General features: G+C 48.4%; 1 protein-coding gene across 1 annotated transcript in view; it reads left to right on the top strand.

The window, feature by feature from the left end:
- Positions 1 to 7,492: 7,492 nt before the first annotated feature.
- The window catches only part of rev1 (REV1 DNA directed polymerase), a 151,409-nt gene continuing 132,768 nt past the window's right edge, over positions 7,493 to 26,133 (top strand). The window contains exon 1 of the mRNA XM_085998919.1: positions 7,493 to 7,713. The gene's annotated coding sequence lies outside the window, so the exon portion shown is untranslated. The remainder of the gene's footprint in view (positions 7,714 to 26,133) is intronic.

Raw genomic sequence — 26,133 nt, 5'->3', positions numbered from 1 at the left:
TGGCAGGAATGATGTATGAGGAGAGATTGGGTTGATTGGGCTTGTACTCGCTGGAGTTTAGAAGAATGAGAGGGGATCTCATTGAAACTTATAAAATTCTAACAGGACTAGACAGACTAGATGCAGGAAGGATGTTCCCGATGGTCGGGGAGTCCAGAACCAGGGGTCACAGTCTAAGGATAAGGGGTAAGCCATTTAGGACAGAGATAAGGAGGAATTTCTTCACCCAGAGAGTGGTGAACCTGTGGAATTCTCTTCCACAGAAGGCAGTAGAGGCCAATTCATTAAATATATTCAAGAAGGAGTTGGATATATTTCTTAAGGCTAAAGTGATCAAGGGATACGGGGAGAAAGCAGGGACAGGGTACTGAATTAGGATGATCAGCCATGATCGCATTGAATGGCGGAGCAGGCTCGAGGGGCCGAATGGCCTACTCCTGCTCCTATCTCCCATCAGTCTACTCTCAATCATCAGGAAAGTGATGGAAGGTGTCGTCGACAGTGCTATCAAGTGGCACTTACTCACTAATAACCTGCTCACTGATGCCCAGTTTATGTTCTGCCAGGACCATTCGGCTCCCGACCTCATTACAGCCTTGGTCCAAACATGGACAAAGGAGCTGAATTCCAGAGGTGAGCTGAGAGTGACTGCCCTTGACATCAAGGCAGCATTTGACCGAGTGTGGCATCAAGGAGCCCGAGTAAAACTGAAGTCAATGGGAATCGGAGGAAATGCTCCACTGGCTGGAGTCATACCTAGCACAAAGGAAGATGGTTGTGGTGGTTGGAGGTCAATCATCACAGCCCCAGGACATCGCTGCAGGAGTTCCTCAGGGCAGTGTCTTAGGCCCAACCATCTTCAGCTGCTTTATCAATGACCTTCCCTCCAACATAAGGTCAAAAATGGGGATGTTCGTTGATGACTGCACAGTGTTCAGTGCCATTCGCAACTCATCAGATAATGAAGCAGTCCATGCCCGCATGCAACAAGAGTTAGATGACATTCAGCCTTAGGCTGATAAGTGGCAAGTAACAGTCGCGCCAAACAAGTGCCAGGCAATGACTATCTCCAACAAGCGAGAGTCTAACCACCGCCCCTTGACATTCAACAGCATTACCATCGCTGAATCCCCCACCATCAACATCTTGGAGGTCACCATTGACCAGAAACTTAACTGGACCAGCCACATAAATACTGTGGAAACAAGAGCAGGTCAGAGGCTGGGTATTCTGCGCGAGTGTCTCACCTCCTGACTCCCCAAAGCCTTTCCACCATCTACAAGGCACAAGTCAGGAGTGTGATGGAATACTCTCCACTTGCCTGGATGAGTGCAGCTCCAACAACACTCAAGAAGCTCGACACCATCCAGGACAAAGCAGTCCGCTGATTGGCACTCCATCCACCACCTTAAACATTCACTCCCTCCACCACTGGCGTATTGTACTGCAGTGTGTACCATTTACAAGATGCACTACAGCAACTCACCAAGGCTCCTTTGGCAGCACCTCCCAAACCCGCAACCTCTACCACCTAGAGGAACAAGGGCAGCAGGCGCATCGTAACACCAAGTTTTCCTCCAATTCACAAACCATCCTGACTTGGAAGTATATCACCGCTCCTCCATCGTCGCTGGGTCAAAATCCTGGAACTCCCTCCTTAACAGCACTGTGGGAGCACCTTCACCACATGGACTGCAGCAGTTCAAGAAGGCGGCTCACCGTCACCTTCTCCAGGGCAATTAGGGATGGGCAATAAAAATGCTGGACTTTCCAGCGGCGCCCAGATCCCATGAACAAATTTAAAAAAACAAAAGAACCTTGAAATTACTGAATAAAACTGTTGGAGTATGTGAAACTGACAAGAAACCACTGTAACTGCACTAACCTGAAAGCTGCGAGTGATTACTGATGATCCCTTTAAATAACGTCCCTGGAGCCGGCTTCCTGGTGCTTCACGCCAGCTCTCCCTGTTGGTGTTTACTCCAGCCACTAAGGCAGGTGGCGACAATCTATTTAACAGATCAGGTGGTCAGTGAGCATTACACACTCACTGATGTCATGATCCACCTGCCGTTGACATTCCCAGCAATAACTCTTACCACTGGCGCTATGGGGGGGGGCAGGATTTGGCGTGTGGCGCTGGATTTGCCTCGCCCCAGCAATACTGGTCTAGCGCCCCCTTAGCACCAACTGCTGGCGCTAATGGGAGATGCTAAGGGGCCGAATTTTTCTCCATCTGTGTTTCTTGTAGTAGGACACTAAAATCTCTCTGAACACCAACATTTAATCGTTTTTCACCATTTAAAAAATATTCTGTTTTTCTATTCTTCCTACCAAAGTGAACAACCTCACATTTCCCCACATTATACTCCATCTGCCACCTTATTGCCCACCCACCTAACCTGTCTCTATCCCTTTGCAGGCTCTTTGGCTCCTCCTCACATCTTACTTTTCCACCTAGCTTTGTACCATCAGCAAACTTGGATACGCTGCAATCAGTTCCTTCATCTAAGTCATTAATATAGATTGTAAATAGCTGAGGCCCCAACACTGATCCTTGTAGCACCCCACTAGTTACAGCCTGCCAATCTTGCAAAATTGAGAAGAGAAAAAGATTGGTGAAGTCAAGCATAGGTCCCTTGCAGTCAGAATCAGGGGAATTTATAATGGGGAACAAAGAAATGGCAGACCAATTAAATACATACTTTGGTTCTGTCTTCACAAAGGAGGACACAAGTAACCTCCCAGAGATGTCGGGGAAAATAGGGTCTAATGAGAGGGAGGAACTGAATGAAATCAGTATTTCTAGGGAAATGGTGTTAGGGAAATTGACGGGATTGAAGGCCAATAAATCCCCAGGGCCTGATAATCTACATCCTAGGGTACTTAAGGAAGTGGCCCTAGAAATAGTAGATGCATTGCTGGTCATTTTCCAAAATTCGATAGACTCTGGAACAGTTCCCATGGATTGGAGGGTAGCTAATGTTACCCCACTGTTCAAAAAAGGTGGTAGAGAGAAAACGGGGAATTATAGACTGGTAAGCCTGACACCGGTAGTGGGGAAAATGCTAGAGTCCATGATAAAAGATGTAATAGCAGAGCACTTGGAAAACAGTGACAGGATCGGACAAAGTCAACATGGATTTACAAAAGGTAAATCGTGCTTGACTAATCTACTGGAATTTTTTGAGGATGTAACTGGTAGAATAGATAAGGGAGAACCAGTGGATGTGGTGTATTTGGACTTTCAGAAGGCTTTCGATAAGGTCCCGCATAAGAGATTAGCATGTAAATTTAAGGCACATGGGATTGGGGGCATGGTACTGACTTGGATAGAGAACTGGTTGGCAGACAGGAAGCAAAGAGTTGGAATAAACGGGTCTTTTTCCGAGTGGCAGTCAGTGACTAGTGGGGTACCGCAGGGATCGGTCCTAGGACCCCAGCTATTCACAATATATATTAATGATCTAGACGGGGGAACTAGATGTAATATCTCCAAGTTTGCAGACGACACAAATCTGGGAGGGCGTGTGTGCTGTGAGGAGGATGCCGAGAAACTCCAATATGATTTGGACAGCTTGGGTGATTGGGCAGATGCATGGCAGATGCAGTATAATGTGGATAAATGCGAGGCTATCCACTTTGGTGGCAAAAACAGGAAGGCAGATTATTATCTGAACGGCAATAGATTGGGAGAAGGGGAAGTACAACGAGACCTGGGTGTCCTTGTGCACCAGTCGCTGAAAGTAAGCATGCAGGTGCAGCAGGCGGTTAAGAAGGCAAATAGTATGTTGGCCTTCGTAGCGAGAGGGTTTGAGTACAGGAACAAGGATGTCTTGCTGCAGTTGTACAGGGCCTTGGTGAGACCACATCTTGAGTATTGTGTGCAGTTTTGGTCACCTCATCTGAGGAAGGATGTTCTTGCCATGGAGGGAGTGCAGCGAAGATTCACCAGGCTGATACCTGGGATGGCAGGAATGAAGTGTGAGGAGAGATTGGGTCGATTGGGCTTATACTCGCTCGAGTTTAGAAGAATGAGAGGGGATCCCATTGAAACTTATAAAATTCTAACAGGACGAGACAGACTAAATGCAGGAGGGATGTTCCCGATGGCCGGGGAGTAGAGAACCAGGGGTCACAGTCTAAGGATAAGGGGTAAGCCATTTAGGACAGAGGTGAGGAGGAATTTCTTCACCCAGAGAGTGGTGAACCTGTGGAATCTCTACCACAGAAGGCAGTAGATGCCAATTCATTAAATATATTCAAGAAGGAGTTAGATATATTTCTTAAGGCTAAAGGGATCAAGGGATATGGGGAGAAGGCAGGGACAGGGTACTGAATTTGGATGATCAGCCATGATCTCATTGAATGGCGGAGCAGGCTCTGGGGGCCGAATGGCCTACTCCTGCTCCTATCTTCTACGTATGTATGATTTTCCTCGTGCAAGAAACACAGAAAGCTAGCATGCAGGTACAGTAAGCAGTAAGGAAGGCAAATGGCATATTGGCATTTATTGCAAGGTGGTTGGATTATAAGAGTAAGGAAGTCTTGCTGCAATTGTACAGGGCCTTGGTGAGACCACACCTGGAGTACCGTGCACAGTTTTGGTCAACTTATCTAAGGAAGGATATACTTGCCTTGGAGGCGGTGCAACAGAGGTTCACTAGATTGATTGCTGGGATGAGGGCTGTCCTATGATGAGAGATTGTGTAGAATGGGCCTATACTCTCTGGAGTTTAGGAGAATGAGATGTGAACTCATTGAAACATACAAGATTCTGAAGGGGATTGACAGGGTAGATGCTGAGAGGTTGTTTCCTCTGGCTGGAGTGTCTAGAACTAGGGGGCATAGTCTCCGGGTAAGGGGTAGGCCATTTAACACCGAGATAAGGAGGAATTTCTGCACTCAGAGGGTTATGAATCTTTGGAATTCTCTGCACCAGAGGCCAGTGGATGCTGAGTCCCCCAGCCAGGGGAAACATCCTCCCTGCATCTACCCTGTTAAGCCCTGTAAGAATTTTGTATGTTTAAATGCGATCACCTCTCATTCTTCTAAATTCTAGGGAATATAGGCCTAGTCTACTCAATCTCTCCTCATAGGACAATCCCCCCATCCCAGGAATCAGTCTGGTGAACCTTCGTTGCACTCCCTCTATGGCAAGTATATCCTTCCTTAGGTAAGGAGACCAAAACTGTACACAATACTCCAGGTGTGGTTTCACCAGGGCCCTATATAATTGCAGCAAGACGTCTTTACTCTTATACTCAAATCCTTTTGTAATAAAGGCCAACATACCATTTGCTTTCCTAATTGTTTGCTGTACCTGCATGTTAACTTTCAGTGATTCGTGTACAAGGACACCCAAGTCCCTCTGAACACCAACATTTCCCAATCTCTCACCATTTAAAAAATACTCTGCTTTTCTATTTTTCCTACCAAAGTGGATAACTTCACATTTCTCCACATTATATTCCATTTGCCATGTTATTGCCCACTCACTTAGCCTGTCTATATCTCCTTGAAGCCTCCTTGCATCCTCCTCACAACTTACATTCCCACCCAGCTTTGTATCATCAGCAAACTTGGATATATTACATTTGGTCCCCTCATCCAAATCACTGATATAGATTGTGAATAGCTGAGGCCCAAGCACTGATCCTTGCGTACCCTACTAGTTACAGCCTGCCAACCCGAAAATGACCCGTTTATTCCTACTCTCTGTTTTCTGTCCGTTAACCAATCCTCAATCCATACTAGTATATTACCCCATCCCATGAGCCCTAATTTTGTTTAATAACCTCTTGTGTGGCACCTTATCGAATGCCTTTTGAAAATCCAAATACACCACATCCACTGGTTCCCCCTTATCTATAATGCTAGTTAAAAAACTCAAAAAGATTCATCAAACATGATTTCCCTTTCATAAATCTGTGTTGACTCTGCCCAATCATGTTATGATTTTCTAATACAAAAGCAAAATACTGAGAATGCTGGAAATCTGAAGTAAAAACAGAAAATGCTGGAAATACTCAGCAGGTCAGGCAGCATCTGTGGAGAGAGAAACAGAGTTAACGGTTCAGGTCGATGGCCCTTCGTCAGAACTGGAAAAAGTTGGGGATGTAACAGGTTTTTAAGCAAGTGTAGGGGCAGGGAAAGGGGGGAGGGGAGGAAAGAACAAAAGGGAAGGTCTGTGATAGGATGGAAGGCAGGAGAGATTAAGAGTCAAAAGGGATGATGGTGCAAGGCAAAAGGAGATGGTAATGGGACGAGTTAAGAAATAAAAGATGGCTCTAGATGAACTGTAAATGGCAATGGCAGAATGATCGGCAGCTGTGATCCTTGTGGTACCCCACTAGTTACAGCTTGCCAACCCAAAAATTACCCATTTATTCCTACTCTCTGTTTTCTGTCCATTAACCAAACTATCCATCCATACTAATACATTACCCCCAACCCCATGTGCCCTTATCTTGCTTAACAACCTTTTATGTGGCACCTTATCGAATGTCTTTTGGAAATCCAAATATACTACATCCAGTTTATCCACCCTGCTAGTTACATCCTCAAAAAACTCTAATAAATTTGTCAAACACAGTTTTCCTGGTGCCGCGTGTAGTTGCACGGTCCCACCGCCGGGGGCCGCTGTTGATGCCGGGTGTAGTAGCACGGTCCCACCACCGGGGGCCGCTGTTGGCGCCGTGTGCAGTGACTCGATCCCACCGCCGGGGGGGGCCGCTGTTGGTGCCGGGTGCAGTTACCCAGTGCCACCGCCGGGGGCCGCTGTTGGCGCCGGGTGCAGTGACTCGATCCCACCGCCGGGGGCCGCTGTTGGTGCCGGATGCAGTTACCCAGTGCCACCGCCGGGGGCCGCTGTTGGCGCCGGGTGCAGTGACTCGGTACCACCGCCGGGGGCCGCTGTTGGTGCTGGGTGTAGTGACTCGGCACCACCGCCGGGGGCCGCTGTTGGCGCCGAATGCAGTGACTCGGTGCCACCGCCCGGTGGCGCTGTTGGTGCCGGATGCAGTGACTCGGTACCACCGCCGGGGGGCCGCTGTTGGCGCCGGGTGCAGTGACTCGATCCCACCGCCGGGGGCCGCTGTTGGCGCCGGGTGCAGTGACTCAGTCCCGCCGCCGCTGGCGCTGTTGGCGTAGGGTGCAGTGACTCAGTCCCGCCGCCTGGTGGCGCTGTTGGCGCCGAGTGCAGTGACTCGATCCCACCGCCGGAGGCCGCTGTTGGCGCCGGGTGCAGTGACTCAGTCCCGCCGCCGGTGGCGCTGTTGGTGCCGGGTGCAGTGACTCAGTCCCGCCGCCTGGTGGCGCTGTTGGCGCCGAGTGCAGTGACTCGATCCCACCGCCGGAGGCCGCTGTTGGCGCCGGGTGCAGTGACTCAGTCCCGCCGCCGGTGGCGCTGTTGGTGCCAGGTGCAGTGACTCAGTCCCGCCGCCGGTGGCGCTGTTGGTGCCGGGTGCAGTGACTCAGTCCCGCCGCCGGGGGCCGCTGAGTGTCTGGGCGGCTGCAGACGGAGCCGGGCGGTCGGTTGATCCGGTCGGGTCGGTACCGGGCGGGGAGGAGCGCAGTGGCTGGGAATGGAGAAAGCACGGAGCCGGGGGCCGGAGTGAGAAACGGAAGCCGGCGGCCAGGCGGAGCGAGCAGCACCGGGGAGGCGGAGGGCAGCCGGTAACCGAGGCCGGGATGAGTGCGAGGCCGTGAGAGGTGAGCGTTTCCCGGGTACGTGACCGTGACCGTCGGCCCCGGCACTGAGAGACCGGCGGGCGGCTCCCTCCCCCCGGCCGCCGGTCTCAGTCCAGGGCCCGCAGTCCCGCTACTGTCACCCGGGGCTCGGGCTTCAGACACAACAGTCTCGGCCCCTCCCCAGCAGGGCATCCCCGGGGAGAGGGCAGAGCCCGGCACCGCACAGGCCCGGGGACAGACCCTGCCCCGCTCGGATCCCCTACCGCCGGCTGAGCTTCACTGCGATCCTGGGCCGCCGTCTGCAGCTCAGTGAAAACACCGCCCAACACCTCTGCTCACTGATCCCGGGCAATCCCGGGATCACAGGGCACTGTCTCCTCAATCTGTGAGGATATTTTATCTTTAATCTGTGAGGATATTTTCTGTCTAATCTGAGGATATTTTATCTTTAATCTGTGAGGATACTGTCTGAGATTATTTTCTCAATTTTTTGCAGGAACAAAATCCTATCTAAAAGTCAACAATATTTTAGTGATAAAATAATAGATGTCATACGTATCATGTGGATTTTTCCTGTAAGGAATGAATGAAGATTGTGGTCAGACTTTCGTTGCCTGTTTCCTACTCTTTTAAAATCTTGATTTGTTTCTATCTACCCACAACCCTTTGTTTCTCTTGTTGAGTTTGACCCCACTATCAGCATTCTGTCTGTATCTTGAGATGTGTCGTCGTGACACCAGTCCCAAGAACATGTGCAGTAATTTCACTTAGTGCTGGGGCTCTCCTGCCAGTATTTTCCTTCAAAATATATATTGACTGAAAATGTCATTTGCTATAAAAACAGACCCAGCTAACAAGTTTTTGCAAAACCTGCTTTGCAGTATGTGTTGCCGCTCTTCTGTACGGGAGTATAATGCTCCTTTTAGATTGTGCGAGACTGATGGAAGTGAAGTACTTGCACTCAGGAACCCCTTACATGTCTCGTTAGGTTGACTTTCTGGGGAGGTCTGGTCTTTTAAAGGTGCTGTGGTATGATTAATATCGGTGTGGTGCTGCTTTAATCCAGAACTTCACATCCCAAATTATTGGCTCTTAATCATGTTTTGGCCAAGATCCCTGCAGGAATTTTAGGATCCAGATTGTAGTATAGTTTGCTACGGTTCATGGTCTCGCACATCAGTACTGATTCGATTGTTTCCATTCCAGATTCAATTGATTCCCATTCCATATTCAATTATTTTCCATTCCAGAGTCCCATTTTTGCTGCTGGGAGATACCAAGTGATACCTCCTTCTGAGGGAGGGAAAATTGCATAGGAACTCTCCACAGAGCTGCTTGCATGCTTTATGTTAGTGAGTCAAGAGTGGCATTGGAGATGGGAGGGGGTTGTCCATATGCTGCTTTGGGCATAAGAGATGTATGGGTGGAGGCGGGAAGGGGAAGCAAGAGTAATGGACCTTCAGACTTTTTCAATTCGCTCTTTGCTGTTTTACTCTTCCTGAATATATCGATGAAAAATACACTCTGTCTTTCTTGGAGGGACAGGGTTGTAGCTCTTCAATTTTATTTTGAGTGTACTATTTTGTCTGGTCTCTGGGGTTGGTCTCAATTTGAGCATTCAGGTCATTTCTGTCTCCCCTCTAAAATGGAATTCTCTTAGTTCAGAGACATTTCGTTAAAGGAAAGCCAGTGCTGCCCAATTAAAGCCAGTGCTGCCCAATTAAAGCCCGGCTTGGGCCAATTTTTTTTGTTAGCCAATGTTTTTTTTAAATTATGGATTACAGACAAAATAATGTATATAAGAGATAAAACACAGGGATGTGGCAAAATGCATTAGTACTGGAGTAATCGGAGGCATAGTTATGCCCTTGGATCCTCCACTCAACTTGCTGACGTCTGCCATCTGATGAAGGGCTGACAGTTCTTACAATGCCCATGATAGCCTCCCTGTTGTTGTTATCTAGCTAATTAGCGTCAATATAGTACCAAATTGATGGTGTAAGATGCAACAGTGTCCATCTTTTTCTTGTTCGGTCCAGTTTTATTACTTGAAACTGACACATTGTGGAAAAACGTGGGTATTCCTGGTTTGCTCTGCAAGTTCAAACCTATTTCAGCAGGGTAGGCTTATGCCAGTAATCCGGTTTGGTTATATGTGTAACCAGGTGATACATGTGTAACCAGTGGGGTTCCGCGGGGCTCAGTACTAGCTCCCTTACTTTTCGTGGTGTATATCAATGATTTAGACTTCAATGTAGGGGACATGATTAAGAAGTTTGCAGATGATACAAAAATTGGCCGTGTGGTTGATAATGAGGAAGAAAGCTGTAGACTGTAGGAAGATATCAATGAATAGGTTGGATGGGCAGAAAAGTGGCAAATGGAATTCAATCCAGAGAAGTGAGAGGTAATGCATTTGGGGAGGGCTAACAAGGAAAGGGAATACACATTAAATGGTAGGATACTGAGAAGTGTAGAGGGACCTTGGAGTGCATGTGCACAGATCCCTGAAGGTAGCAGGACAAGTAGATAAGGCGGTTAAGAAGGCATACGGGATACTTTCCTTTATTAGCCGAGGCATAGAATATAAGCACGGAGAGGCTATACTAGAACTGTATAAAACACTAGTTAGGCCACAGCTAGAGTACTGCGTACAGTTCGGGTCACCACATTACAGGAAAGATGTGATTGTACTAGAGAGGGTACAGAGGAGATTTACGAGGATATTGCCAGGACTGGAGAGTTTTAGCTATGAGGAAAGATTGGATAGGCTGGGGTTGTTTTCTTTGGAACAGAGGCTATGGGGAGATTTAATGAAGGTGTATAAAATTATGAGGGGCCTAGATAGAATGGATAAGGACCTATTTCCCTTAGCAGAGAGGTCAATAATTAAGGGGCATAGATTTAATGTAATTGGTAGAAGGATTAGAGAGGAGTTGAAAATTTTTCACCCAGAGGGTGGTGGGGGTCTGGAACTCACTACCTGAAAGGGTGGTAGAGGCAGAAACCCTCATCACATTTAAAAAGTACTTGGATAGTACTTAAAGTGCCATAACCTACAGGGCTACGGACCAAGAGCTGGAAAGTGGGATTCGGCAGGATAGCTCTTTCTCGGCTGGCACAGACACAATGGGCCGAATGGCCTCCTCCTGTGCCATAAACGTCTATGATTCTATGAACTGCACTCTGAGTTTCTGAGCCAGCCACAGTACGGTGTAAGTATACAGGGAAAGTGCATTGTTCTTTCAGAGAACACACGCAGACATGATGGATTGGGTGGCTTCCTCGTTTGCTGTGAAATTTGTTAGTTCTCTGCCTCAGACAACAACTTGAAATTATACTGTATCTTTAACATCAAATAATCCCAAGTGCTTCACAAAGGTTGAAAGGAACAGACACTGACCCTTAATGGGTGGGTTATGAGAGGTTCTGAAAGCTTGGCCAAAGGAATTGGTTTTCATAAGGCTTTTAGAGGTAGAGAGAAGGGATTTAGGGAGGGGCTGAGATGGTTGAAGATTTCCCATAAATGACTGTCTGTTGTGTCCATCACTTGCACACACGTCGTCCTGCATTCAAAGTCCCTGAGTCCTTTGTTCTGTCTCTGCTATGACTCCTTTCCATTTTCTGTCTGCTATCTTGATGTCCTCTTATGTTCCCCTCTCAGCTTTTGATTAAAGTGCTCAATCACTCTTCTGTCCCCAATCTCTGGAGCTGTTTTTGCTGGAGCAACAACAACTTGCATTACAAAGCGCCTTTTAATGTAAAACGTGCCAAGGAGCATGTCTTCCTCAGGTTAGGCATAATTGCTGGTCTAAGATTTGGAACCTAACTAGCACTACAGAGAGTGCGACTGCTTGAATCAAATGGTACAAGGATTGTTCTGGAGCAGCAATTAGTCTGAATCCAGGCGTAGCTTTGGGCACGCCTGATACAACAACCTCATAGTGTTTGGTTGGAGAGAGCTATCCAGTGCATCTGTTTTCATGGTTAGAGTTCAGTGTTAGATTTTTCAGATGCTTCAGATTTGAAAACATGTAATTTAAGTGAAAAGAAGAAAAAATGTAAGTGGCATTAATCCATTACTCGTCTTTTGTTTGTGGGTTTGTACCTGCTTGGACTGGTCCTGCCTTATAAGCAGTTCCATGGTATACAGGAAGCTGCTTTTGATGGATGCTATGAAGTTTGGAGGGGGAGAGGGCGATGGCAATTATAGTCTGTTAATCTTGTTTTATAGGGAATGCATTGTTTTTGTTTGGGTAAGAGAATGTTTTGCTGACAAAGTTGTTTTTGATTTTAGGAGCATTTAGGAAAGCATTACTGGTAGTATTGGGGGAATCAACTGCAGTAACTTGGATGTAGAGATTTCTACTCAATGGTCACATTTGGGCTTATGTCCTTTTTATGTGTTGATTAATCACATCTGCCCTGGCCAAATGAAAGGAAGCCAAGTGTTTGTGTATTGACGGATAACCCTTGGCATGCAAATACTTCCTATAATAATCAATCAATGTTTTGCCTGTACCCAGCTTGTAAATAGAGTAAACAGCGTTGTGTTTTGAAAGGACAGCCACAAATAATCATAAACATAGATAACATCTTTCTTTAACTGCACGACATGGAAAGGAAACAATCTTCCTTGTATATTCTGATGTGCATGCACAAATCATAAGAACATGGAGCAGGCCAATCGGCCCCTCGAGCCTGCTCCGCCATTCAATAAGATCATGGCTGATCTGATCCTAACCGCCAATCCACTATCACAGAACCATCTCCTGAATCTAACAGAATTAGACACACAAAATAGGAGCAGGATCAGGCTACACGGCCCCTGGGCCCGCTCCGCTACCCACAGGGCCATGACCGATCCGAACCGAGACTCGTGTCCAAATTCCTGCCCGCTCCCCGTAACCCTTAATTCCCTTTACTTCTAGGAAACTGTCTATTTCTGTTTTAAATTTATGTAATGATGTAGCTTCTACAGCTTTTTGGGGCAGCATATCCCATGGACCTACTGCCCTCTGAGTGAAGTAGTTCCTCCTCATCTCAGTTTTGAAAGAGCAGCCCCTTATTCTAAGACTATGCCCCCTAGTTCTAGTTTCGCCCATCATCGGGAACATCTTCCCTGCATCCACCCGATCCAACCCCTTCACAATCTTATATGTTTCAATAAGATCGCCTCTCATTCTTCTGAACTCCAATGAGTAGAGTCCCAATCTACTCAACCTCTCCTCATATGTCCATCCCCTCATCCCCGGGATTAACCGAGTGAACCTTCTTTGTACTGACTCGAGAGCAAGTATGTCCTTTCTTAAGTATGGACACCAAAACTGTATGCAGTATTCCAGGTGCGGTCTCACCAATACCTTGTACAACTGAAGCAATACCTCCCTATTTTTATATTCTACCCCCCTAGCAATGAAAGCCAACATTCCATTGGCCTTCTTAATCACTTGCTGCACCTGCATACTAACCTTTTGCGTTTCGTGCACCAGGACCCCCAGATCCCTTTGTACTTCAGTACTTTCCAGTTTCTTGCCATTAAGATAATAACTTGCTCTACGATTTTTCCTGCCAAAGTGCATAACCTCACACTTTCCAGTATTGTATTCCATCTGCCAAATCTCTGCCCACTTACTTAGCCTGTCTATGTCCCCTTGAAGGTTTTTTATGTCCTCCTCACTCACTACTTTCCCCCCCATCTTAGTATCATCTGCAAACTTTGATATGTTACACTCGGTCCCCTCCTCCAAATTGTTAATATAGATTGTAAAGAGTTGGGGACCCAGCACTGACCCCTGCGGAACACCACTAGTTACTGATTGCCAGTCTGAGAATGAACCATTTATCCCAACTCTCTGCCTTCTGTTAGATAGCCAATCCTCTATCCATGCCAGAATATTACCCCCAATTCCGTGATTTTTTATCTTAAGCAATAATCTTTTGTGTGGCACCTTGTCAAATGCCTTTTGGAAGTCTAAATACACTACGTCCACTGGTTCCCCTTTATCCACCCTATATGTTACTTCCTCAAAGAACTCCAGCAAATTTGTCAAACATGACTTCCCCTTCATAAAACCATGCTGACTTTGTCCTATTAAATTATGATTATCCAAATGTCCTGTTACTGTCTCCTTAATAATGGACTCCAAAATTTTACCTACCACAGATGTTAGGCTAACCGGTCTATAGTTTCCAGCCTTCTGTCTACTGCCCTTTTTAAATAAGGGTGTTACATTAGCAGTTTTCCAGTCTGCCGGGACCATTGCCGAGTCCAGGGAGTTTTGGAAAATTATTACCAATGCATCCACAATCCCTACCGGCACTTCCCTCAAGACCCTAGGATATAAGCCATCAGGTCCAGGTGATTTATCCGCCTTGAGTCCCATTATTTTACCGAGTACCACTTCCTTAGTGATTTTGATCGTGTTTAGCTCCTCCCCCCCTATAACCCCCTGTTTGTCCAGTGTTGGGATATTCTTAGTGTCTTCTACTGTAAAGACTGATACAAAATATTCACAGTGTTTTTGCCATCTCCATATTTCCCACCATTAATTTCCCGGTCTCATCCTCTAAGGGACCAACATTTACTTTAGCCACCCTTTTTCTTTTTATATAACTATAAAAACTCTTACTATCTGTTTTTATATTTTTTGCTAATTTACTTTCATAATCTATCTTCCCTTTCTTAATCAATCTTTTTGTTATTTTTTGCTGTCTTTTAAAGTTTTCCCAATCCTCTATCCTCCCACTAGATTTGGCTACCTTATTGATGCGCTATCAATTCTAATGAGAGGCTGAGCAGAGTTCAGAACGACAGGCTTTTATTAACTACTGAATTGCACTTCAGACAGATCAGGACTATGCCTCTAGTGGATGACCGAATGCCTGGAGCTGCCATGCGGCCGTCCTTATACTCGGTAGCCGAGGGCGGAGTCAGCTGAGGCATAGTCAGACATAACAGTTAAACAAGAGTGAACGACAACAACAACAACAAGTGAACACAGTGAACTACAGTGGTTTACCACATTCACCCCTCGTTTAAAATTAAGTCCGGCGGGGTGAAGTGTATCAAAAGTTCGAGTAGGCGAGTCTGTCGGGCGGCCTCGTTTGCCGTCGAGATCTTCGTGGCGACGGTTGCGATGTTACAGCTTCCAACGACGCGTCTTGAGCGGGGTCGGGCACCGGTGTATCGTCCCCTTTGGTGTTGGGTGGGCGAGTGGACTCCGGCTGGTCCTGGGGTCGCGGCATGCCGTCTACTGGGGTGGAATGGATAGGGGTGAGAATTTGGTCTACTGAATTTGGGGTCGTGGTGGAGGGCAATGGTGACGGGTCAGTGGACCCCGAGGGTGCCAGATCTCTAATGGAGACTGTATCCTCCCGCCCGTCCGAGTATGCCACGTAGGCGTACTGGGGGTTGGCATGGAGGAGGTGAACCTTCTCTACCAGGGGAGCCGTTTTGTGGGACCTTACATGCTTCCTCAGCAGGACGGGCCCTGGGGACGTCAGCCAGTGTGGTAGTGAGGTACCGGATGTGGACCTCCGGGGAAAAACGAACATTCGCTCATGGGGGGTGGCGTTGGTGGCCGTACACAGCAGTGACCGGATGGAGTGGAGCGCATCAGGTAGGACATCCTGCCAACGGGAGGTCGGAAGGCCCCTAGATTTTAAGGCTAGGAGGGCCGCCTTCCAAACCGTCGCGTTTTCTCTTTCAACCTGTCCGTTCCCCCGGGGGTTGTAGCTGGTGGTCCGGCTTGAGGCAATGCCTCTCATGAGCAGGTACTGACGGAGTTCGTCGCTCATGAAGGACGAGCCCCGGTCGCTATGAATATAGCTGGGAAAACCGAACAGAGCAAAGAGGTTGTGCAGGCATTTAATGACCGTAGCGGTGGTCGTGTCCGGGCAGGGGATGGCGAAAGGGAAACGGGAGTACTCATCAACTATGTTGAGAAAGTACACATTACGGTCAGAGGAGGGGAGGGGCCCTTTAAAGTCGACACTCAGGCGCTCAAAAGGGCGGGTGGCCTTGATCAGGTTTGCTCTGTCAGGCGTATAGAAGCGCGGCTTGCACTCTGCACAGACTGGGCAGCTCCTGGTCATGGTCCTGACCTCCTCGATGGAGTAAGGCAGGTTGCGGCCTTTAATGAAATGGAAGAACCTGGTGACCCCCGGGTGGCAGAGGTCGTTGTGGAGGCCCCGTAGTCTATCGATCTGCGCGGTGGCGCATGTGCCTCGCGCTAGAGCATCTGAGGGTTCGTTGAGTTTCCCGGGCCGGTACAAGATGTCGTAATTGTAGGTGGAAAGTTCAATTCTCCACCTCAAAATCTTGTCATTTTTGATTTTGCCCCTCTGCTTGTTGTTGAACATGAAAGCGACTGAACGTTGGTCAGTAAGCAGGGTAAATCGTTTTCCAGCCAGGTAGTGCCGCCAGTGGCGCACTGCCTCCACAATGGCCTGGGCCTCCTTTTCCACAGAGGAGTGTCTGAGTTCGGAGCCCTGGAGGGTTCGTGAAAAGAAGGCCACGGGTCTTCCCGCCTGGTTAAGGGTAGCGGCCAGGGCAAAGTCGGATGCATCGCTCTCCACCTGGAAGGGGATGGACTCGTCTACCGAGTGCATGGTGGCCTTGGCAATGTTGTCTTTTATACGGTGAAAGGCTGAGCGGGCCTCCGCCGTCAGGGGGAAGGAAGTGGACTTGATAAGTGGACGGGCTTTGTCCGCATAATGAGGGACCCACTGGGCGTAATAGGAAAAGAAGCCCAGGCACCTTTTGAGGGCCTTGAGACAGTGGGGCAGGGGAAGTTCCATCAATGGGCGCATCCGGTCAGGGTCAGGGCCGATGACTCCGTGTTCCACCACGCAACCAAGGATAGCGAGGCGGGCTGTGCGGAATATGCACTTTTCCTTGTTGTACGTGAGGTTTAGGAGTTGGGCCGTGCGAAGGAACTCATCAAGATTGGCGTCATGGTCCTGCAGGTCATGGCCGCAGATGGTCACGTTGTGCAGGTAGGGAAACGTGGCCTGTAACGCATTCTCGTCGACCATCCGGTCCATCTCCCTCTGGAAGACGGAGACACCGTTGGTGACGCTGAAAGGAACCCTGAGGAAGTGAAAAAGACGGCCGTTTGCCTCGAAAGCTGTGTACTGGCGGTCCTCAGGGCGGATAGGGATTTGGTGGTATGCTGCCTTGAGGTCAATGGTCGAGAAAACGCGATATTGCGCTATCTTATTAACCATGTCGGCTATGCGGGGGAGAGGGTATGCGTCCAACTGGGTGTACTTGTTGATAGTCTGGCTGTAGTCAATGACCAGGCGCTGCTTGTTGCCAGTCTTAACGACTACCACCTGAGCTCGCCAGGGACTGGTACTATCCTCAATAATCCCCTCTTTCAGGAGCCGCGTCACCTCAGATCTTATGAAGGATCTGTCCCCGGTGCTGTATCGCCTGCTCTTTGTGGCGATAGGCTTGCAGTCGCGGGTGAGGTTGGCGAACAGGGGGGGGGGGGTGATTTTGAGGGTGGAGAGACTACAGGTGGGGCGCGGCGGGCAATTTAAAAACTGCTGGTTGCAGACAGTGAGCGGGGGAAGAGGTCCACCGTATGTCAAGGTGACGCTCTTAAAGTGACAATGAAAGTCCAACCCCAGCAGAACGGCAGCGCAGAGATGTGGCAGGACGAATAGCTTTACATTTTTATAAACGGAGCCCTTCACCGAGAGGGTCACTACGCAGTAGCCGCCGACGTCTGCTGAGTGAGATTTTGAGGCCATGGAGATCCGATGGCGCGTTGGCCAGACCGAGAGGGAATAATGCCGTACCGTATCAGGGTGTATGAAGCTCTCCGTGCTCCCGGAATCAAAAAGGCAAGTTGTGGCGCGGCCATTTACCTGGATGTCCATCGTGGACCTGGCTAGCTGATGGGGTCTGGATTGATCCAGCGTAATGGAGGCCGCTGTGGAGTCGGGAGCGTCGCTGTAGAACCCCGGTGAGGCAGCGGTGGGTGAGTCGGGGGCCCGTTGGCAAAATGGCGGCGTCGGAGAAGGACAAAATGGCGGCGCCCATGACGATCCCGATCCCCACGAGGCTGGAGGAAGGCAAGATGGCCGCTCCCACGAATCGCACGCGGCGCTGCTGGAGGTAGGGGTCTTCTGACTTCTGCAGACGCCAGCGTAGTGTCCCTTCTTACCGCAGGCAGAGCAGACCGCGTTTTTCGCCGGGCAGCGCGCCCTGGGGTGTTTGGGTTGGCCACAGAAATAACATTTCTGGCTCGGGTGGGACATCGCTGCAGCAGTTGAGGCCGGGGCCCGTGGCGGCGCCGCGTCCCAAGATGGCGGCGGCTGCGGCATCCATGAGGCGGCCGCATGGTCCGGGGAGTAGGCCTCCATGTTCCGGTGGGCTACGTCCAACGAAAGGGTGAGTGAAATCGCCTTCTTCAGGTCGAGCTTGCTACTTTCCAGCAGTCGCTGCCGTGTGTGAGTGGACCTGAGGCCCGCAACGAGGGCGTCACGGATGAGCTCCTCCGTATGTTCCGTGGCTGATACTTGCTTGCATTCGCAGGCTCGGCCGAGTTCCTTCAGCGCCCGTATGTATGCTTCTGTGGGTTCCCCGGGCTGCTGTTTGCGGGACCCCAGGAGATGTCTTGCGTAAACATAGTTGACCGGGTGTGCGTATTGCTCCTTCAAAATGTCGATAGCCCCCTGGTAGCTCGTAGCATCCCGGATAAGGGCAAAAGCTCGGTGGTTTACTTTAGAATTCAGCACCCTGAGCTTGTCGGCATCGGCGGCGACGGTCTCGCCGGATGCAGCCAGAAAGGACTCAAAACAGTTCAGCCAGTGCGAGAACTTAGCAGTCGAGTCCGGTTCTTGCGGGTCGAGTTCCAGGCACTTGATCTTAAGTATCTGCAGCATCGTTATTATTATTATTTTTTTTTTCAGTAGTTAATAAAATTGATGCGCTATCAATTCTAATGAGAGGCTGAGCAGAGTTCAGAACGACAGGCTTTTATTAACTACTGAATTGCACTTCAGACAGATCAGGACTATGCCTCTAGTGGATGACCGAATGCCTGGAGCTGCCATGCGGCCGTCCTTATACTCGGTAGCCGAGGGCGGAGTCAGCTGAGGCATAGTCAGACATAACAGTTAAACAAGAGTGAACGACAACAACAACAAGTGAACTACAGTGGTTTACCACACTTATATGCCCTTGTTTTTAGTCGAATACTATCCTTAATTTCTTTACTTAGCCACGGATGGCTGTCTTTTCTTTTACACCCTTTTCTTCTCAGTGGAATATATTTTTTTTGGAAGTTGTAAAATAACTCCTTAAATGTACACCACTGATCATGTATCGTCTTACCCTTTAATCTATTTTCCCAATCCACTCTACTCAATTCCGCTCTCATACCTTCATAGTCTCCTTTATTCAAGCTTAGCACGCTTGTTTGAGATCCAACCTTCTCACCCTCTAATTGAAAATGGAATTCAACCATGTTATGGTCACTCATTCCAAGGGGATCCTTTACTAGGACATTTTTAATTAATCCTGTCTCATTACACAGGACCAGATCTAAGGTTGCTTGCCCCCTGGTCGGTTCAGTTACATACTGCTCAAGAAACCCATCCCTAATACGCTCAATGAACTCATCCTCAAGGCAGCCCTGCCCAATTTGAGGAAGGTCAGAGCATAAGTGGGTAAGAATGGAAGGATTTGTGACAATAACTGGTATTCAGCAATCTCTTTCACAAACCACAGCTCTTAATATAACTTGTGTTGTACATGCATGAATTGTAACTTGTGTTGTACATGCATGAATTGTAACTTGTGTTGTACATGCATGAATTGTAACTTGTGTTGTACATGCATGAATTGTAACTTGTGTTGTACATGCATGAATTGTAACTTGTGTTGTACATGCATGAATTGTAACTTGTGTTGTACATGCATGAATTGTAACTTGTGTTGTACATGCATGAATTGTAACTTGTGTTGTACATGCATGAATTGTCTGCCATTTCTCAGGAGCAGCTAGAAATTCATGGTAGTTTGCAGTTGACGTTCAGGCTTGGGCTGATAAGTGGCAGGCAACATTTGCGCCACAGAAGTGTCAGGCAATGACTATCTCCAACAAGCGAGAGTCTAACCACTGCCCCTTGACATTCAATGGCATTACCATCGCCGAATCCCCCACCATCAACATCCTGGGGGTCACCATTGACCAGAAACTTAACTGGACCAGCCACGTAAATACTGTGGCAACAAGAGCAGGTCAAGGCTAGGTATTCTGTGGCAAGTGTCTCGCCTCCTGACTCCCCAAAGCCTTTCCACCATCTACACGGCACAAGTAAGGAATGTGATGGAATACTTTCCACTTGCCTGGATGAGTGCAGCTCCAACAACACCATCTGGGACAAAGCAGCCCGCTTGATTGGCACCCCATCCACCACCTTAAACATTCACTCCCTGCACCACCGGCATACCGTGGCTGCAGTGTGTACCATCTACAAGATGCACTGCAGCAACTCGCCAAGGCTTCTTCAGCAGCACCTCCCAAACCCGCGACCTCTTCCACCTAGAAGGACAAGGGCAGCAGGCGCATGGGAACACCACCACCTCCAAGTTCCCCTCCAAGTCACACACCATCCTGACTTAGAAGTATATCGTCGATCATTTATCGTCGCTGGGTTAAAATCCTGGAACTCCCTCCCTAACAGCAATGTGAAACATAAAACATAGAAGATAGGAGCAGGAGTAGGCCCCTCGAGCCTGCTCCGCCACTCAACGAGACCATGGCCGATCATCCAAACCCTAGCACCCGGTCCCTACACCGACAGCTATCCCACCCAAGCCCTATCCCCGTAACCAATCCCCCCTAACACTAAGGGTCAATTTTGTTTTTTGTTTTTTACCTTCACCACAAGGACTGCAGTGGTTCAAGAAGGCAGCTCACCACCACCTTCTCGAGGGCAACTAGGGATGGGCAATAAATGCTGGCCTTGCCAGTGATGCCCACATCCCATAAATGAATTTTTTTTTTTAAACCCAGGGAAGCGGTAGGATGGAAGTGTACTGTGGTGAGGAGGGGTGGGAGATAGAGGATGTTATAGGGAGAGGTGCGTAAGTGCCAGCTTATGTAAAGATCTGTGGAACACTGGAAGACCCCACGTGCATTCAGATGGTTAGACCTGATTATGGAAAAATGGACATTAAATGTGAAGACTGAATTCACTCTTTGAATTGAAACACTTCAACCCTAGTTCCTTAACCATTTCACACATTAAAATGTGTTGTCCTTACTTTTTCAGCAGTGGCAATAGCCAGGGTGTTACTAGTCTAGCTCCTATTTCTACTCAGCAAGTAGCACTGTTTCTGCAGCGCCACATGAACACTCTCGACCTCTCTCTTCAGCAACACCGGCGCACTCTGTCTCAAAGCTGTCCGGGTCCACAGTTCCATTTCATCCTTCGACTCATCCAACGCTTCAACAAAAAACTTTTTTTCTTCCTTTCCGATGTCAAGGATCGCAAGCTTCATCAACTCTTGGACACCAACGCCCCTCCGGAACCACCTTCCCCTTCACTTTCCTCTGACCCCCCCCCCCCCCTTCTCCCAATCTCACCCCCTGCCGCGTTTTCACTATCCCCTCTGACTTTCCCCTCTCTGACTCCAAACGATCAGTCCTCAGCAAAGGCCTGAGCTTCACCCCCTTACGCCCCCACCTCAATGAATTTCGAGCTCGGCACGATGTTGAGCTCTTTCCACCGCCTTCGTCTCCGTGCCCACTTCTCTGGCCAGGAGTCTTCCCCCCGCACAACTGACCCTTTCTCCCGCTTTCAGAATTCCCGTTCTACCTGGACCCCTCCCCCTGGCCTCTTACCCTTTCTAGATCTTTTCATCGCTAACTGCCGCCGTGACATCGGCCGTCTCCATTTCTCTGCTCCCCTCACTCACTCCAACCTACCTCCCTCTGAACTTGCAGCACTCCATTCTCTTAGATCCAACCCTGACATTGTCATTAAACCTGCTGACAAGGGTGGTGCTGTTGTTGTTTGGCGAACTGACCTCTACCTAGCGGAAGCTGAACACCAACTCTCCGACACCACCTCCTACCTCCACCTGGACCATGACCCCACTACCGAACATCAAGCCACCATTTCCAAGACTGTCACTGACCTCACCTCCTCTGGAGATCTTCCCCCCGCGGCCACCAACCTCATAGTTCCCCAACCCCGCACAGCCCGCTTCTACCTCCTTCCCAAGATCCACAAACAGGACTGCCCTGGTAGACCCATCGTTTCAGCCTGTTCTTGCCCCACGGAACTTATCTCTTCCTATCTCGACTCTATCTTTTCTCCCCTTGTCCAGTCCCTTCCCACCTACGTCTGCGACTCTTCGGACGCCCTCCGCCACTTTAACAGTTTCCTGGCCCCAACCGCTTCCTTTTCACCATGGACGTACAATCCCTCTACACCTCCACCCCCCACCAGGATGGCCTGAGGGTGCTCCGCTTCTTCCTTGAACAGAGGCCCGACCAGTCCCCATCCACCACGACCCTCCTCCGCCTGGCTGAACTTGTTCTCACATTGAACAACTTCTCCTTTAACTCCACTCATTTCCTCCAAATCAAAGGTGTTGCTATGGGTACCCGCATGGGTCCTAGCTATGCCTGCCTTTTCGTGGGATATGTGGAACACTCTTGTTCCAGTCCTACTCAGGTCCCCTCCCTCACCTCTTTTTCCGATACATTGATAACTGTATCGGTGCCGTTTCCTGCTCTCGCCCCGAACTAGACAATTTCATTCACTTTGCTTCCAATTTCCACCCTTCCCTCACCTTCACATGGTCCATCTCTGACTCTTCCCTTTCCTTCCTCGACTTCTCTGTCTCCATTTCTGGAGATAGGTAATTGACCAATATTCACTACAAGCCCACTGACTCCCACAGCTACCTGGACTACACTTCCTCCCACCCCGCCTCCTGTAAGGACTCTCTTCCATTCTCCCAGTTTCTCCGTCTCCGCCGCATCTGCTCTGACGATGCCACCTTCCACACCAGTGCTTCCGACATGTCTTCCTTTTTCCTCAACCGAGGATTTCCCTCGACCGTGTCCGTTCTGTCTCCCACACTTCTGCCCTCACCCCTGCCCCTCCCTCCCGGAACCACGATAGAGTTCCCCTTGTCCTCACCTTTCACCCCACCAGCCTCCACATTCAACGGATCATCCTCCGCCATTTCCGCTACCTTCAAAGTGACCCCCACCACCAAACGCATCTTCCCCTCCCCTCCCCTTTCAGCATTCCGTAGGGACCGCTCCCTCCAAGACACCCTAGTCCACTCCTCTATCACCCCCAGCACCCCTTCCCCTTCGCCTGGCACCTTCCCATGCAAGCGCAGGAGATGTAACACCTGCCCCTATACCTCCCCCCTTCCCACTGTCCATGGCCCCAAACACCCCTTCCAGATAAAACAGCGATTTACTTGTACTTCTTGCAATCTAGTATACTGTATTCGCTGCTCACGATGCGGTCTCCTCTACATTGGGGAGACCAAACGCAGATTGGGTGACCGCTTTGTGGAACACCTCCGTTCAGTCCGTAAGGGTGACCCCGAGCTTCCGGTCGCCTGTCATTTTAATTCACCGTTCCATTCCCACTCGGACCTCACCGTCCTTGGCCTCTTGCATTGTTCCACGGAAGCTCAACATAAACTCGAGGAACAGCACCTCATCTTCCGATTAGGCACTTTGCAGCCTTCCGGACTCAATATTGAGTTCAACAATTTCAGATCATAACCTCGGCCCCTATTACATTTTTACTTATATTTTTTATCCACCCCTTTGTTTTGGTTTTTCCCTCCCCCCACCCCCTTTTTTTTTCTCTCTCCCACATGGCAGCTGTCTCTCATTCTGCCAGCGCATGTCACACCTAATCTGAGCTGTCTTTTGTCTCCACTAATCCTATCACCATCTCTTCTCGTTTTGAATACCTCTTAATGTCTCTCCACTTCTTTTGTTCTCTCCCAGCCCTGCCTTTCGATCTATTTCATTTCCTTTCCAGTTTTGAAAAAGGGTTAGACCCGAAACGTCGACTCTAATTTCTCTCCACGGATGTTGCCTGGCCTGCTGAGTTTTTCCAGCATTTTCTGTTGTTATTTCTGATTTCCAGCATCTGCAGTATTTTGCTATAGCACTGTTTCTACTGCTGGTCTCAGTGGTGACCTCCTTTAACACTCACTTAGTTTCTTTATACTCTGACAGCAATGGGAGAGCGGGGATATACAGGTTGGGCTAGCCTGGGCACTTGGGTTGAGAACGTGAAACTGCACTGGTCCCTGCAAGTCTTGATCTTCTGCTGTCGGCCATTAATGTTTGTAAGATGTAGGCTTAATCTAAAAGTAGACTAAGCAGCAGTTCTTAGGTTCTACATTTAAAAACAAAAAGCTGCAACTGCTACCCCACAACCAGATATAGAAACGCAGACTGGATAATCTGGTCCAGCCACTCGGTACAAAACGTGTGTCCATCACTGCTTTATATCAGGATCCTCATATAAAGCAGTAATGGACACACACAATGCATCGAATGGTTGGACCAGCTTTCAATCAGGCCACCCCAACTCTGCCCCCACCCAATGAGGCAAAGAAGAGGGTGCATTGCTCCACCAATGTTAACTTTGCAGGAACCAACTATTTCCCTTGTGTTCATGGGGAAGGAGGGGAGGGGCAGGGCAGATAGGGAAGCTGCTGAAGGGAGGGGCTTAGGAAGCATGCTGCAGGGAGCTGGATGGGGCAAATTTCAAGCAGGAAGCGCTAAAATCTTTAGAAACCAGAAGAAGCTTTATTGTGACAGATATTACCTCTTGATGCTGATACCAGACTTTCATGTCTGAATTGAATGCAATGGATCCCATTAATGACCATTAGTATCACTTAACCCTTCATCGTCTATTGGTATTGTACAATTTCCAGCACTGTAAAGTTTGTATTGAAGTTCAGAAAACGATTGGAACATAGGAACAGGAGTAGGCCATTTAGCCCCTCGAGCTTGTTCCGCCATTCAATGAGATCATGGCTGATCTGTGACCTAATTCCATATATCCGCATTTGCCCCATATACCTTAAGTTAACAAAAATCTATCAATCCCAGATTTAAAATTAACAATTGACCTAGCATCAGTTGCCATTTGCAGAAGAGAGTTCCAAACTTCTACCACCCTTTGTGTGCTGAAGTATTTCCTAATTTCACTCCTGAAATGTCTGGCTCTAATTTTTAGACTATGCCCCCTTGTCCTAGACTCCCCAACCAGCGGAAACAGTTTCTTTCCATCTACCCTAACAGTTTCCCTTAATATTTTGAAAACTTCGATCAAATCACCCCTTAACCTTCTAAATTCTAGGGAATACAACCCTAATTTGTGTAAAATCTCCTCGTAATTTAACCCTTGGAGTCCAGGTATCGTTCTGGTAAACCTACGCTGCACTCCCTCCAAGGTCAATATATCCTTCCGAAGGTGTGGTGCCCAGAACTGCTCACAGTACTCCAGGTGTGGTCTAACCAGGGTTTTGTATAACTGCAGCATAACTTCTACCCCCTTGTATTCTAGTCCTCTAGATATAAAGGCCAGCATTCCATTAGCTTTTTTGATTATTTTCTGTACCTGTTCATGACATTTTAATGATCTATGTACCTGGGCCCCCAAGTCTCTCTTGACCTCCACTGCTTTTAGCTTTTCACTATTTAGAAAGTACCCAGTTCTATCCTTTTTAGATCCAAGGTGGATGACCTCACATTTGCCTACATTGAAATCGATTTGCCACAGTTTTGCCGATTAACTTAATCTATCAATATCTCTTTGTAATTTTATGTTTTCATCTACACTGCCTACAGTGCTGCCTATCTTTGTGTCATCGGCAAATTTGGATATGTGGCTTTCTATCCCATCCTCTAAAGCGTTAACAAATACGGTGAATGTTGAGACCCCAACACAGATCCCTGCGGGACACCACTAGTCACAGCCTGCCAATTAGAGTACCTGCCCATTATCCCTACTCTGTCTCCTGCCGCTCATCCAATTTCTTAGCCAAGTCAATAATTTGCCTTCAATTCCATGGGCTTCAACTTTAGTTAACAGTCCCTCATGAGGGACTTTATCAAATGCCTTCTGGAAGTCCATATAAATAACATCCATAGACATTCCCCTGTCCACTACTTTAGTCACCTCTTCAAAAAATTCAGTCAGGTTCGTTTGGAAGTTTTCTTATCAAGAATGTCCATGCCTCGTTCATCCCAATGAAAAGAAACACTGATGACTGGTTTCTCAGAAATGCAGTTTCAGCTCCAAGAAATTAGAATGGGGTTTAGATTAAGGATCCTGCTTAGGAAAAATTATGAAAGATTACATCAGTCTAGCTGTATTATGCATTTGCTCCAAAAGCCAGGATAAATAAGCTAT

This window comes from Somniosus microcephalus, chromosome 10 (assembly GCF_052327205.1).
Source record: "Somniosus microcephalus isolate GS21.2 chromosome 10, FLI_Smic_1.0, whole genome shotgun sequence".
In the NCBI taxonomy this organism is placed as follows: Eukaryota; Metazoa; Chordata; class Chondrichthyes; order Squaliformes; family Somniosidae; genus Somniosus; species Somniosus microcephalus.
The sequence above is the reverse complement of the archived record's forward strand: the minus strand, read 5'-3'. Positions and strand labels throughout refer to the sequence as shown.